At 35.2% G+C, this 13798-nt stretch overlaps 1 long non-coding RNA gene across 1 annotated transcript; it reads left to right on the forward strand.

Moving 5' to 3' along the window:
* Positions 1-2966: 2966 nt before the first annotated feature.
* LOC125961859 (uncharacterized) lies at positions 2967-13644 on the forward strand. Its single transcript, XR_007472935.1, has 3 exons — positions 2967-3152; positions 10833-10986; positions 13551-13644. It is a non-coding gene; the product is annotated as an uncharacterized LOC125961859 (long non-coding RNA).
* The last annotated feature ends 154 nt before the right edge of the window (positions 13645-13798 follow it).

A 13798-nucleotide genomic window follows, 5' to 3' on the forward strand; every position in this document is an offset into this window, starting at 1 on the left:
AATGCTTTCAGCTTTTCACCATTGAGTATGATGTTAGCTGTAGGTTTGTCATCTATGCTGATTCTTCCTTCTTTCTCCATTTTGTTTTTAATGTTGAAGTGTCCCAGGGCTTAATACTCAGAACTTTTCTTTCTATTTTCATTTCCTTGGTGTTCTCTTCCAGTCTCATGCATTTCATCTATATTCTAAGTTCCATGATTCCACTGGTAATACTGGCCTTTGTCTCAGCTTCAGCTTGCAAGTTTATCTGTCCAGCATCTCAACTCAACATGTGTAAAGATGAATTGCTAATTTTCTTTTTCACCTCAGTCTGCTCCTCCTGAAGCCATGCCTCTTATTTTATGGCAACTCCATCTTTCCAAGTGTTCATCACAAAAACTGTGATGTCATGCTTGAATCCTCATTTTTTTTTTTAATGTCCAATCACTTAGAAAATCCTGTTTGCTCACATTTAAAATGCATCTAGATCCGAGCACCTCTCACCATCTCAGCTGCTATCTCTGAGTCTGTTCTACCATCATTTTTTATTTGCTGTGAGCTTATCACTGTTCTTTCCACTCCTTCAGCTGCTGCCCAGCGTTCCATTTTCAACAGAGCAGCCAGGTTGATTTTTTTTTTTTTTTAAGTATGAGCATTTACCTGCTCACAGTATTGCAACGGTTTCTCATTCCCCTCATAGATAAAACCAAAGTTTGGACAATAGTTCACAAGGCCTTTCATGATCTAGCCATTTATTTTCTCCCACACCACATCCACTACTAACCTGTTAGCTAAATCCCTGGATTTAATCTAGATGTGTTCCAGCCAAAGGAGCCTTAACGCTCACCATTTTTTCTGCCTGGAATGATTTGACCAATGTATTTGCATGGCTGATCCTTTTATTTCATTCACTTCTTTGCTCAAGTGTCACTTTCACTGCCTGGCTCCCTATTTACATTGTATCCTACATTTCCTACAGGCAATTCCAGATATCCTTTTTTCTGCTCCACTTTTTACTTTGGCCATAGTATTTATCACCTTCCAATACTCTCTTAAATTTACTTATTGTGTTTATTGTTTATATTCTCTTTAATGTAAACTCCATAAGGTAAGCATTTTAATATATTTTTACTCACCAATGTATCTTAAATGCTTAGAAGATTGTCTAGCACATAATAGGCACTTACTGAATATTGTTAAATGAAAGAATGAAGCATTGCTGGACATTTTCATGTGGTAATAACATTATAATGACTGAATAGTGATCTAACAAAATTTACAATATATCAGCTTTGAGAGGCTTGGAAGATGAAAAGTCAGAGAAATGGAAAAGGTAGAATAAACTCATGTATCTCACAGATTAATGTAATTAGTGATTAAAACATACAAAAAAGAGTAGCAAGATAAGCATGCAATTTAGAGATAGGGGGAAAAATGCCAAAAGGATCAGCTAAAACTGTTGAAAGCTATAGCTTGTAGGCAATGGAAAGTAATTTGATTCTGGGTCAGGCTGATTTTTTTTTAGAACTAAATAATTAACTCTGTGCAAAGGTAACTTAGACAGAAAAGAACATTAATTTTAAGATATTTCCATTAAATACAAGAATGGAAATTAATATTATAACTTTCAAACATATTTGAGGTCAGCAATGGAGAGATGCCAAGTGAGTTAGAATTTCTATCTTCCATAGTAGGGATCAATACTCTCTTATAAAATAAAAAAGTAGTGGTATTATACCATATAAAGGTATGGAGCTAATTCTCAAACAAACTAAAGTAGAAATTTAAAAAGAAAATATACCTTGAGAAATATGTGGAGAACTGGGTTGTCACATGTGCTATTGATTGTTATTCCTAAACTGCTCTATACTATTTGATACTAATATATTAAAAAATATGGACTCTGTTAAAATAGAAGTGTCTTTATATGTCACTTCATCATTTTTTCAGCCATTTTATATCAAGTCACCCTTCTTATATTTTAAATTTCAAGTATAAGAAAAATCTTATTTTCATTATTCATATTCAACAGAGTCATAGGAAAAGTCAAAGGACTCACCACTCCAATGATTTCCCTTTATCAGTGAATTCCAGTCTTCTGATTATATAGATTATCCAGTCTCTTCTGATTATATAGATAGGATGGGGTGAAGAAAGTGATGTTAAGGAGTTAGTGTATTTCTCAGCAAGGCTTGAGGGTGAGTGACACTGTCAGCTTCTGGGTTACTCTTTTTCAAGAGTTCCTATTGTCCTCAAATTTCAGAGTTGAGTCCAAAATCTCAGAAAAAAAATAAAATTTCTATGACTTCTGCTATACATGTGTAATATATGTAACATATATTAGGAGGGACAGAATAAAGAGATACTGTGACCCACATCCTTTACTCTGGGTTCTAATATGTATCTTTTTACCTATGCACATTTAGGGGGAAAAGGTGAGAAGTGCTAATAAAAATTGACCAGTATCATGAGTTTATATTCTAGGACACACCTTCTATACCATTTATTTCATTTTTACAGAAGCTGCTCCCATAAAATTCCTCCTTTTATGAAAATGTATGCTTTCAAAAATTTTCCTAGCTCTGGAGATGACTTTGAAGTCCTGTCCAGTATACTCTTATGCTTTGATGGAGCAACTTGATATCTATATACTATGATTTTTTGAAGCAGACCTAGATTTCCTAATCTATATGCTTTGCTTTTTTCCATGTATTTCATAAATCTCATGACATCTATGAAAACTGTTAGAGATTTCAAATGCTTATCAAGCATTCATATTCTAAAGGGATATAGGTGTGCAGTAGGTCCAAATTATTTAACCTCTGTGGAATAATAATAGTACCTACCTAATAAAAATATTGTGATGATTAAATGAGTAAAAATATGTAGGATGTTTAGAACAGTATCTGTCATTGTTAATATTACCTAAGGATTTCTTCTTACTATTTTTTTAATGTGGCTTTATTCCTGCAAAGACATGTATTGGCTCTCTGAATCTTAGTTAGTCCCGAAGTCTGAACCTTCAGAGATCTGTCCAGTGCAACTTCTACCCGGCATCTTGCAGACTGAGGGAAAAAAATGTTTTCTACAATGAATCAACTAAGTGTAGTAATGGCGTTATTACGTTTTGCTTCCGGAAAAATAGTCCAAGGAACTATGTAGAAGATAAATTGGTAAGTGGAAAATTGGACAGAGAAACTCTGGATATGAAACACTTTAATCAATATATGGTAATAGAAAGAGGTTAGATTCCAAAAACGTTTCAAGCAAAAAGTAACAGAATTTCAGAGTCACATATCCTCTAAAGATCTATTTCCATTAACCTGAGAAAGTAATATAGGAAGAAATGGACATGGTGAAGGAAGGTAAAATTTACTTAATTTTGAACTGCCTGCAGAAGTTCTTCATAGAGAAATCCAAAATAGTTGAGGCACATCAAGATACTGATTAAGGGTCAAGTTATGACAGGATCCTGGGTAACAAGTTTTAAACAGATGCCAGAGTTGGGCCATGCCAGGTGCAGGTATATTTTAGCTGGTATAAAGCATTACACTTGCTGTGTTGGATAGATAACTGGGTGTATGATAACCTGCTCCAGTTGTCTCTTGCTATTTGAGACAGCACAAAATGTAATGGCTTAAAGCAAAAAAATGTATTATTTTCTATCATGTTTCTCTGAGTTGACTAGGATCAGCTGGGCAGTTCTTGCTTGATGCCTTTCATTGTGAATGCAGTTGGAGAGTAGTTGGGAACAGAGCCATTTTAAGTCCAACATGGCAGGATATCCAAGATGTCTCACTCACATTGCTGAGAACCACTCCTGGTTGTTGGTTGTGAGCTCAGCTAGAGTTGCAGAATGCACTGTCCTGCATGGCTCCTAGTGTATCTTGGGCTTCCCACTGCATGATAGTTGGGTTCTAAAGATGTGTGTCATAAGAGACAGAAAGTGAAAGCAGTCTGGGCCCAGAAGATGGAACTACATCATTTCCTCCATATACAATGGGTGAAAGCAGTCACACAGTTTGCCCATATTCAAGGGGAGAGGTCTCTTCACTGTAAGCATGTCAAATAATTCATAATATTTTAATTCATCAGCCAACTTTAGAATTAAAATGATTACAAAACACTTAGCTTGGGCTTACCCTCTTTTCCCATGTTTTCAAAGATTTTTTTTTCATAGATTCACTGTTACCTTCTTTTTTCCTTGTGTAAATAAAGATAGCTAAGATGGCTTTGACTATTGTGGATGGAGCAGGGGGTGATCCCATGACCTCTCTAGTAGGCACCAGAGTGAATGGCCCTGGCCAGTAAGAGATAAAGAGAGTTAGGTCACTTCTGGGAAAGGAAGAAAGTGGAATATTTGAGATGACTTATTCATTTTGAGTTTTCTTTACCTCCACTACTTGACCCCTAAATTATCAGTTTGGAGCAAATATAATGTTGTGTAAAAAGTTAAGCTTGTGGCTTATGTATGACATCCAATGGCCTGGTATTAAATCCTTATCCTCCCAATTACTAACTTGTACTGAATACTGTATTTCTTTAAGCCTCTTTTCCCATCTGTTAATAGTACCTAACTGGGCTTCCCTGGTGGCGCAGTGGTTGAGAGTCCGCCTGCCGATGCAGGGCACACGGGTTCGTGCCCTGGTCTGGGAAGATCCCACATGCCGCGGAGCGGCTGGGCCCGTGAGCCATGGCCGCTGAGCCTGCGCGTCCGGAGCCTGTGCTCCACAACGGGAGAGGCCACAACAGTGAGAGGCCCACGTACTACAAAAAAAAAAAAAAAAAAAAGTACCTAACTATATTTGCATTTTATAGTAGGTCCTATACTTTCTCATTTCATATTAAATCAAAATCTCTGTAAATAAATTCTGGAAGGTAAATGTATTTCTCCCCAAAGTTTCAAAGTATAGAACATGGCCTAGTTCTGGGTCTTCTGATTCCTAGGTTGGGTTACTGCCTACACTTGCATTTATTCAGACTTTTAAAAAATTCATATTGTCACCTTTAATTCGCTAATTCACCTGCAAAATCTGTGGCTTAAAGACATTGTCTCCAGCCAAGTTCTTTTGGTGATCAGTATCAAGACTCAAGTTAAAGCCTTGGCTTTCACTGACACTCCCCTGACCGACACCACTGAAATTCATAAGTAAATGCTGTGACTTTGGCAAAAGTTCTGCATGTATTTAGATATCAGGCAGTATGTTTACTACTTCAAGACAGTATAATCAGGTTACCATGGAGCTGGAAGAGGACAGTAGCGTTAAATCACTGAAAGATTTCAAACTTACAGGCCTATAATCCTGGGTGTAGTGTATTACCATCTTGGATAAATGGCTAAATAAAATTTTATAATCGTTCTCATTTTCAACAGAAAGAGAAATTCATTGCAAATTATAAACTCTTTCCTCACGGCTTCCACAGTTTATGAAATTACTGGCAATGACACATGGCAAAAAAACAGGAAGAACAATTGTCAGAGAAGTTTAAATTAACATACCAATCTTCCAAAGCTTAATTATTTAAATTACTAACAGCACACTATGGAGGTGACAAAACAGTATCTGAGACCTCAAATAAAACAGAATGGTTTAATGGCAGTTATTTTGCCTTTTAAAATGCATTCTCAGTGACTATTTAAATGGAGAATCTAATTATTTGAGGAGGTCAATAGGTGACATTTTAGTCATCAATGCCTAGCCCTGTAAACTGACCTTGAGTTTATCCTAATTAAGTCAGTTTTCTCTGTTGTTTGACAGCTGCATGGAAGTACATAATGTTTATCTCTTTTTTTCAAAAGCAAAACACTTATTGATTCAGGGTTTTTTTTCCCCTTTTTTCCCTCTATTGCTTTGGGCTACATTATAGCAAAGAAATCTTACAATCACAGGTAAGAGTGAGGGTCCCTTGTGTTTACTAGTATTTCCCAATTTAATAAACGTGAGTTACTTCTTTTTCTTAATTCATTTTACAAGCATATGAGATTAGAGAATTTAGGGTCTGTATAACTGAAACAGGAAAGTAATGAGCATAAAATTATGGATTTTGTGATAGTTTTACATATACCTTGGAACTGGAAGTGCACATTCATGCTTCCTTCTGGAGGGGGGTCAAAGACAAACTCGGAATGGAATATTAAAGTAATTGTGAATAAAGGTCAATTCAAAGAAAGGTAAGCAAGATGGCAGGGAGCTCATCACCTATTTGTGCATTTGAGAAGCCAAGAAGAGAGAACTTGCAGGTTACTCTCTGGATTAGCCTTCCTTGTGCGTGTATTTTGCTATTCCTGCATCTTGACAGGAGGTCAGTAAAATTTCCTTTAACCTGACAACACTTGTGTGGGACATTGCTGGGACACGTAATCCACCACCACTGCAGCATCTTTTGTTATACAAGAATATATTGGACTGAGAAAGAGATGATTGGGAAATAATCTTTCTTTTAGTTAGCTATGATCTCCTCTTCTTCCCTAACTGCAAATGATTAAAAGGCCCAGTTTTGTTCACTTAATAAATTTACTCAGGTATTTCAAGATTACTTGGCTCTTAATAGTATAATATTCATCTACCAAATATGAAAACTATGAATCCGTAATTTTTTAGTTGAAGAAAACTAAACTAAACCAAGTTTTTTAAATGTACATTGAGTGTTTACTTAAAGCAATAATATGACACATCTCTGTACTTGAAGGGTGCAGATCACTTAATAAATGTATGAGATATCTTTAAAAATAATTTATACTTTTCCTATCTTTGCCTTTATACATTTCCTAAGGAAAAAACAGGTGAAATAAGAAAAGTAGGGACTTCCCTTGTGGCGCAGTGATTAAGAATCTGCCTGCCAATGCAGGGGATATGGGTTCGAGCCCTGGTCCAGGAAGATCCCACTTGCTGCGGAGCAACTAAGCCCATGCACCTAGATCCCGTGCTCCTCAACAAGAGAAGCCACCACAATGAGAAGCCCGCGCACCGCAACGAAGAGTAGCCCCCACTCACTGCAACTAGAGAAAGCCTGTGCGCAGCAACGAAGACCCAACACGGCCAAATATATATATATATATATATATATATACACACCTATATAAATAAATGATTTTTCTAAAAATCATAAAAGGTAAAGAAAGTAAACAACTTTCATATTCCTCCAATAATAATTCTATCTTTAAAAGAATGTTCAAGCTGATAGCTATTCAGGAAATTAGAAAATAAACATAATAGAAATGAACACCGACCACATTCCAGCCAGGCCTGTTATGAACAGAAGACTAGTCCATGCTAGTGTTTTCTCCATGACAAACTTACTTCCTTTTCCTACTGTCATTTTCAATATTACTGCCTAACTCTGGGCCTGTTTTTAATATAATCATTTCTCAGATATGCTACGAAAAAGGACACGGAATAGGCAAATACACTAACTTTTTCCTGTAAAGGCTGGTGATAGTTTATTGATACTCTTCTATTTTGATGGGCTTGGTTCTTTAGATCTCTTGTAGAAAGACAAATAAAATTAAGGCAGACAGAAATTCATGACTGGATGTACAAGAATACAATGAGAAAACGTAATTCTTGAGAAAAAAGGCTGAAAACAGTGGTAAAAAGGAGTGTGAACAAGATAGCATTATTTCTGTTATGAACGAAAGCAAAGAAAGTTTTCTTTATGTTTTCAAATTTAGTGCCAAAATATAAGATATTATTTGAGATTATACTTTTTAAGAGTAAAACTGTAGCAAACATTAATTAAAACGGACAAACCAAAATTTACACAAATGGCAAATAAGCACTTTAGAGTATCTATATTGTCCATATGTATCAAAATTCTAATAAAAATTTTCTCTAGGTTTTTGAGTTAAACAAGACACTGATTTCCTTGATCTTCCAATATTTCTCCAATAAGCTTATAAAAGTTTGGAATTCTGAAATATTATCTTTATTTAAACATATACATTTTTAGTTTTAGTAGGATATTTGCACACTACCGATTTACCGAAGTGTTTGTTTCTTCCTGTCTTCAATCTACTCACATACTGATAAAAGAATATATTCATCTCTGTGGGAAACTGTCTATTCCTCATTTTTAGCTCACTCAGTTTGGATGGACTTAACCTGTTCTCAATTTCACAAGCAGGCAATTTTTTTTTTCTAATCCTATCCCCTTGACCACAGTTCATCCTGTTATCATTAGTGTAAGAGAAAGACAGACTCAGGACACCTACTTATTCTTCCTACTAGATAGGAGGTTAAAGTGACATTACGCTTGACATTGCTGTAGCTACCCTAGGGCTAAGGGAAGAAGCTTGCTGAAAATAAGATCGACACAAGGAAAAGAACATAAGCTATGAGATGTAAAATTGCTTAGGAATGGAGTGGCCTCACTGTTAATGAGCTACTTGAGCATATCATGGAGTAAAATGATGTGATGTAGTACTCTAAGTAGATATCAGAAGATAATTCCAGGCAGAGGAAGCAGAACTGGTGTAGGTGGGAATGGGCTTATTGTCAAATTTGGCCTAATGTCCAAAAAATAAAGGTTACTGTATATCTAAAATAGCGGGAAGGTAATAAAATCAGAATCATGAGGAGGTGCAGATAACATCCATGCTTGTAGGCCATCGAAAGATTTTGATTTTATTCGAAAATAGGTAGTGACTAGAAGATTTTGAGTAGTGGAATGACATGATCCCATTTACATCTTTAACTTGATAGTCAGAACCCTAAATGGAGAAGAGTTCTGGGGTGGAGTAGGGAGAGTTGCAAGACAAACATGGAAGCAGGAAATCAGTTCAGAGGTTAGTGCAGCTTTCCTATTGAGAGAAAGGGTGCTGTTATAGAAATAAATAAATATTCAGAATAAGATGTGAATTGTGAAGAGTCTAGAAATGTGATGGCAATTATGAGGTCTTGTTTTATTTCCCCTGCCATCACATCCAAATATTAGCTGCATTAATGTGAAAACACAGAGGTACTGTTTAGGAACTAATGAACACTTTATGTTGTATAAGCTGTGGGGGGGTGCAAGATATTTAATAAAGAAAAAATGTCCATCACTGTACTCTGATTACACTTGCAACATTTTGATTAAATTGCTTGTATTAAATATGAGCTAGAAAATTGCTGATATAATATGAAACTTGAAAGTATGATCTAAAATGCAATTAACCTGCAGAAAACTAATGAAGCAATTGATAATCAGATGGAATAATTTGGTATTTACATAGTTGCAAGTGGGCAGCTGCCAGACACTAAATTAGGAGAATTAGAACACTAAGTGCTATTTTTAAAACAGATTTTCTAGCATGGGAAATCTAAGCAGTGTAAAGAAATTCAGACTGAATTATTTTTTTAGAAATCACATAAGGACATGGTTATTGACACTATGTCTCTCTAAAATCAACTTGTTAAATGCATGCTTATATATTTATTAGGTTATAAACTTTATAAATTGTATCTCTGGAATGAAATCAAAACATTGTATTTGTGTAGGTGCAATACTTAAAAAAATTTTTAAGAAAATGTTTAAGGAGATGCAGTAAAATTAATTTTCCTCTAGTGGACTCGGGGAATATTTGTTTTTAGGATTAAAAGAAAAATATTCTCCTCTAATCCATTTTAATCTCAGAGAAAGATGATTAATGGGTACTTGTGCATTTTTGAACAAGGAAATTGATCTTTTATACCTTCCCTCACTTAAGAACATCACCAGCTCCAAAGCATGTACATCAGCTTTGTAAGGATATAAAGCCAATCATACCTCACATCCTGACATCTCAGAATGGCAATCATTCTCATACCTATTTAGTTAACACAGAATACAGAACACAAAGATTCTCATGGTTAGGACCATCTTCATGATGTAGGATTAAGCATTAGTGGCCATTCTGGATATGCAACCTCTCTCTCAACTTTATGGAGGGGTAAAACATATCAATTGTCAGTTTTAGTTTTGTTTCATATATATGTGTATATATATGAAAATATATACAGATTGTTTCATACATACTTTATTTACATATATATAAGGTGAGATGTAATTCCCATAGCATAAACTTTACCTTTTTAAAGTGTAAAATTTAATGGTTTTTAGTACCTTCACAAAGTTGTGTAACCATCACCACTATCTAATTCTCCATTTCTAACACCCCAGAAGGAATGAGGTACCCATTAGCACCTATTCCATATACCCCTCTTCTGCCTGGCAACTGATAATTTACTTTCTATCCCTATAGACTTGCCTATTCTGGACATTTTTTATAAACAGAATCCTGCAATGTCTGGCCTTTCATGTCTAGCTTCTTTCACTTAACATGATATTTTCAAGATTCATTGTTGCTGTAGCATCTATCAATAATTCCTATATTTTTATGACTGAATAACATTATTATATGGATATACCATATTTTATTTATAGATTCATCAATTGACAGATATTTGGATTGTTTCTACCTTTTGGCTATTACGAAAAGGACTGCTGTAAAAATTTGTACACAAGTTTTCGCGTGGACCTATGTGTTCAGTGTTTTTTGGTGGACTTTCTGGGAATTGCTGGACCATTAAGTAACTTTATGATAAACATTTTGAGGAATTTTCAAATCGATTTTCTAAACAGCTGTAACATTTTATATTCCCACAAGCAATAAATGAGGGTTCCAATGTTTCCACATCCTTGCCAAAACTTTTTAATTTGAATTAAAAAAAATTATAGCTATCCTAGTAGGTCTGAAGTGCTATCTCATTGTGGTTTACATTTGCATTTCCCTAATAACTAATGGTGTTGAATATCTTTTATGTGCTTATTGGCCATTTGTATATCTTCTTTGGATAATGTTTAACCCAAGGGCTTTGTCCCTTTTTTAATAGGATTGTGTCAAGAGTTGAGTTAAACTACTCCATGGTATTACTGCTTTGGTGTCCATTTTGTTTGGCCAAGAAACCTGCAGTGACTTTAAACTGACACTAGCCCCCTCATTCAAGCACATGCCCTAAACAGCAGCCTGCAGAGTCACAAGCAAATGTAAGTTCCTTATATGATTTCCCAGCAGCTCTTGTGATTAAACAGTCTCTTCTGCCTTCCACTGCGATTTGTTTATGTCCCCCTAGGTAAGACCTCCATATAACTTACGAAAACCCTGCCCTTTTAGTTTGAATTAACCAATCCAGCCCTAGCCCAGGAACCCCAAAGCACTCTATCCATGGACTCTAATAAACGCATGTGCTCCAGGTCCTGCCTCTCTCTTTCTGTACTCTGTCTTGATCTCCCCTTCAGGTCCCTCAGATTATACCAGATACTCCCTCCAGGACTTGTGAGTAATAAACTTCTCTATTTCAGTTCCTCTTGTGATCTTTTGTTGAATGGTGACGTACCATCTGGCACCTTCTCCTCCCCTTGATAAAGGTTAACTTGACAAATTCATAATAGGTTGCTAGTCTTACAACCTCTGTCTGTTTTCATATCTAAAACAGAGTTTCTTATAGACAGTATATAGAGGGATCTTATTTTTTAATCCATTCCTAAATCTCTTCCTTTTAATTGAAAAAATTATTACATTTACTTTTAAAGTAATTACTGTTAAGGACTTCTTTCCACCTTAGCTATTTGATTATTGTATGTTGTATATTTTTTTGTTTCTCAGTGTCTCCATCACTGTCTTTTTGTAATAGTTAATTTTTTGTTGTGTAAAATTTTGATCCCCCTCTACTTTCCTTTTATGTGTGTGTGTGTTAACAACACAGTTTGAATTCTACCAACTAAATTTCAATAGTATACAAACATTTTGTTCCTATACATCTCCTTCTTACCTCCTTTATATTGTTATTCTCACAGATTAATGCTATATATGTGTGAATATTAATCTAGATTTATAATTATTATTTTATGTATTTGCCTTTCAGTCATATAGGAAACAAAGAGGAGTTATAAACTAAATGTAAAATAATACTAACATTCATATTTACATATACAGTAAGTCTGCTACATGAGTTCCATTCTGAGAGCACGTTCGTAAGTCCAATTTGTTCGTTAAGTCCAAAAAAGTTAGCCTAGGTACTCAACTAACACAATCAACTATATAGTACTGAACCATGATAGGTTTATAATACTTTTCACACAGAAGTAAAGTACGCAAAAGCACAACCACTTGTAGAGGATGCACACATGTGACAATGTACTCCAGACATGTGAACTAACTTACGTGATTGGACATCTGAATGCACATTCGCATCTTTGAAAGTTCACGACTTGAAGGTTCGTATGTAGGGGACTTACTGTACAGTAACCTTTATTAAAGTCCTTTATTTCTTAATATGACTTCAGATTACTGGCTAGTATCATTCCATTTCTGTGTGAATGGCTGCCTCTAGCATTTAATATATGAGAGGTCTACTAATAATAAAATTTCTTAGCTTTTGATTATCTGAGAATGTTTTAATTTTTCTCTCATTCTTGAAGGATGGTTTTCCAGATACAGAGTACTTGTTTGTCTTTTGTTTGTTTTTGTTTTAAACCTAAAACACTTTATGTCATCCCATTTCTTCTGGTCTCCATGATTCCTGGTGATAAATCAACTCTTAATCATACTGATGGCCCCTGGATGTATGATTCACTTTTCTCTTGCTGCTTTAAAAATTCTCCTTGTTTTTGTCTTGTGGTGATTTGGCTATAACATGTCTATGTATCAGACTCTTTGAGTTTTTCATGTATGGAGTTCATTGAGCTTCTTGGATGTGTGTATTCATAGATTTCATCCAAGTTGGAATGTCTCCTTCCACTATTTTGTCAAATTTTTTTCTGCCACTTTTTCTCTTCTCCTTCTGGAACTCCAGTGATCCATATATTGGTGCACTGTGTGGTACCCAACAGGTTCTGTGGTTCTGTTCATTTTTTCTTAATTTCTTTGCCTGCTCTTTGGAGTGTCTTATTATCTTCAATTTTCCTGATTCTTTATTCTGCCTGCTCAAATCTGTTGAATCCCTCTAGTGAACTTTTAATTTTAATTATTTTACTTTCAGTTCCAGAATTCTATACTTTAAGGCCCAGAAATTCTATTTAGCTCTTTTTACAATTTCTCTTTGTTAACGTTCTCTATCTGTACATACATCTGTTCCCTAAGTTTCTTTCTTTTCCCATTTTTCTTTCCTAGCACACTGAGCATATTTAAGATAGTTGATATAGGTTCTTTGACTAGTAATGTCAATGTCAGAGCTTCCTAAGGGGTGGTTTGTGTCTTTTCCTGTGAGTGATTTATATTTTCCTATTTCTTTGTATACTTTGTGATTTTTAAATAACTGGATGTTTTGAGTATCATTAATGTGGTAACTCTGGAAATCAGATTCACCCCCTCATCAGGGACTGCTTTTTTTTTCACTTGTTGAGGGATGCAGTCACCCATTTGTATAGTGGCTTTCCAAACTAATTTTGCCTAGTCTGTATATATTGTTGTGATGGATCACTGATGTTTCTGTTCCATTATCTCTTCAGTCAGGCTGTTACCTACAAGGGATGTCCTTAAATGTCTGGAGCCATAAACAAATGTATAAATAATTTAATTACAAGTGTGTTGGTTTCTTTGAATCTTACAGGAGATAGTGTCGGGGAAGCTGCTGCCAGCAGAGGAGGCCAAAACAAAAGCACGAGCCTACACTGATGCACTGAAAATGACAAATTCACCAAAACACACAACCCCAATTTTGGAGGACAGGTTTTTACTCTCCATTCTTTTCTTTCTTTAAATTGAAACATTGTTGATTTACAATGTTGTGTTAGTTGCACGTGTACAGCAAAGTGATTCAGTTATACATATATTCATTCTTTTTCAGATTCTTTACCC

This window comes from Orcinus orca, chromosome 17, assembly GCF_937001465.1.
Source record: "Orcinus orca chromosome 17, mOrcOrc1.1, whole genome shotgun sequence".
In the NCBI taxonomy this organism is placed as follows: Eukaryota; Metazoa; Chordata; class Mammalia; order Artiodactyla; family Delphinidae; genus Orcinus; species Orcinus orca.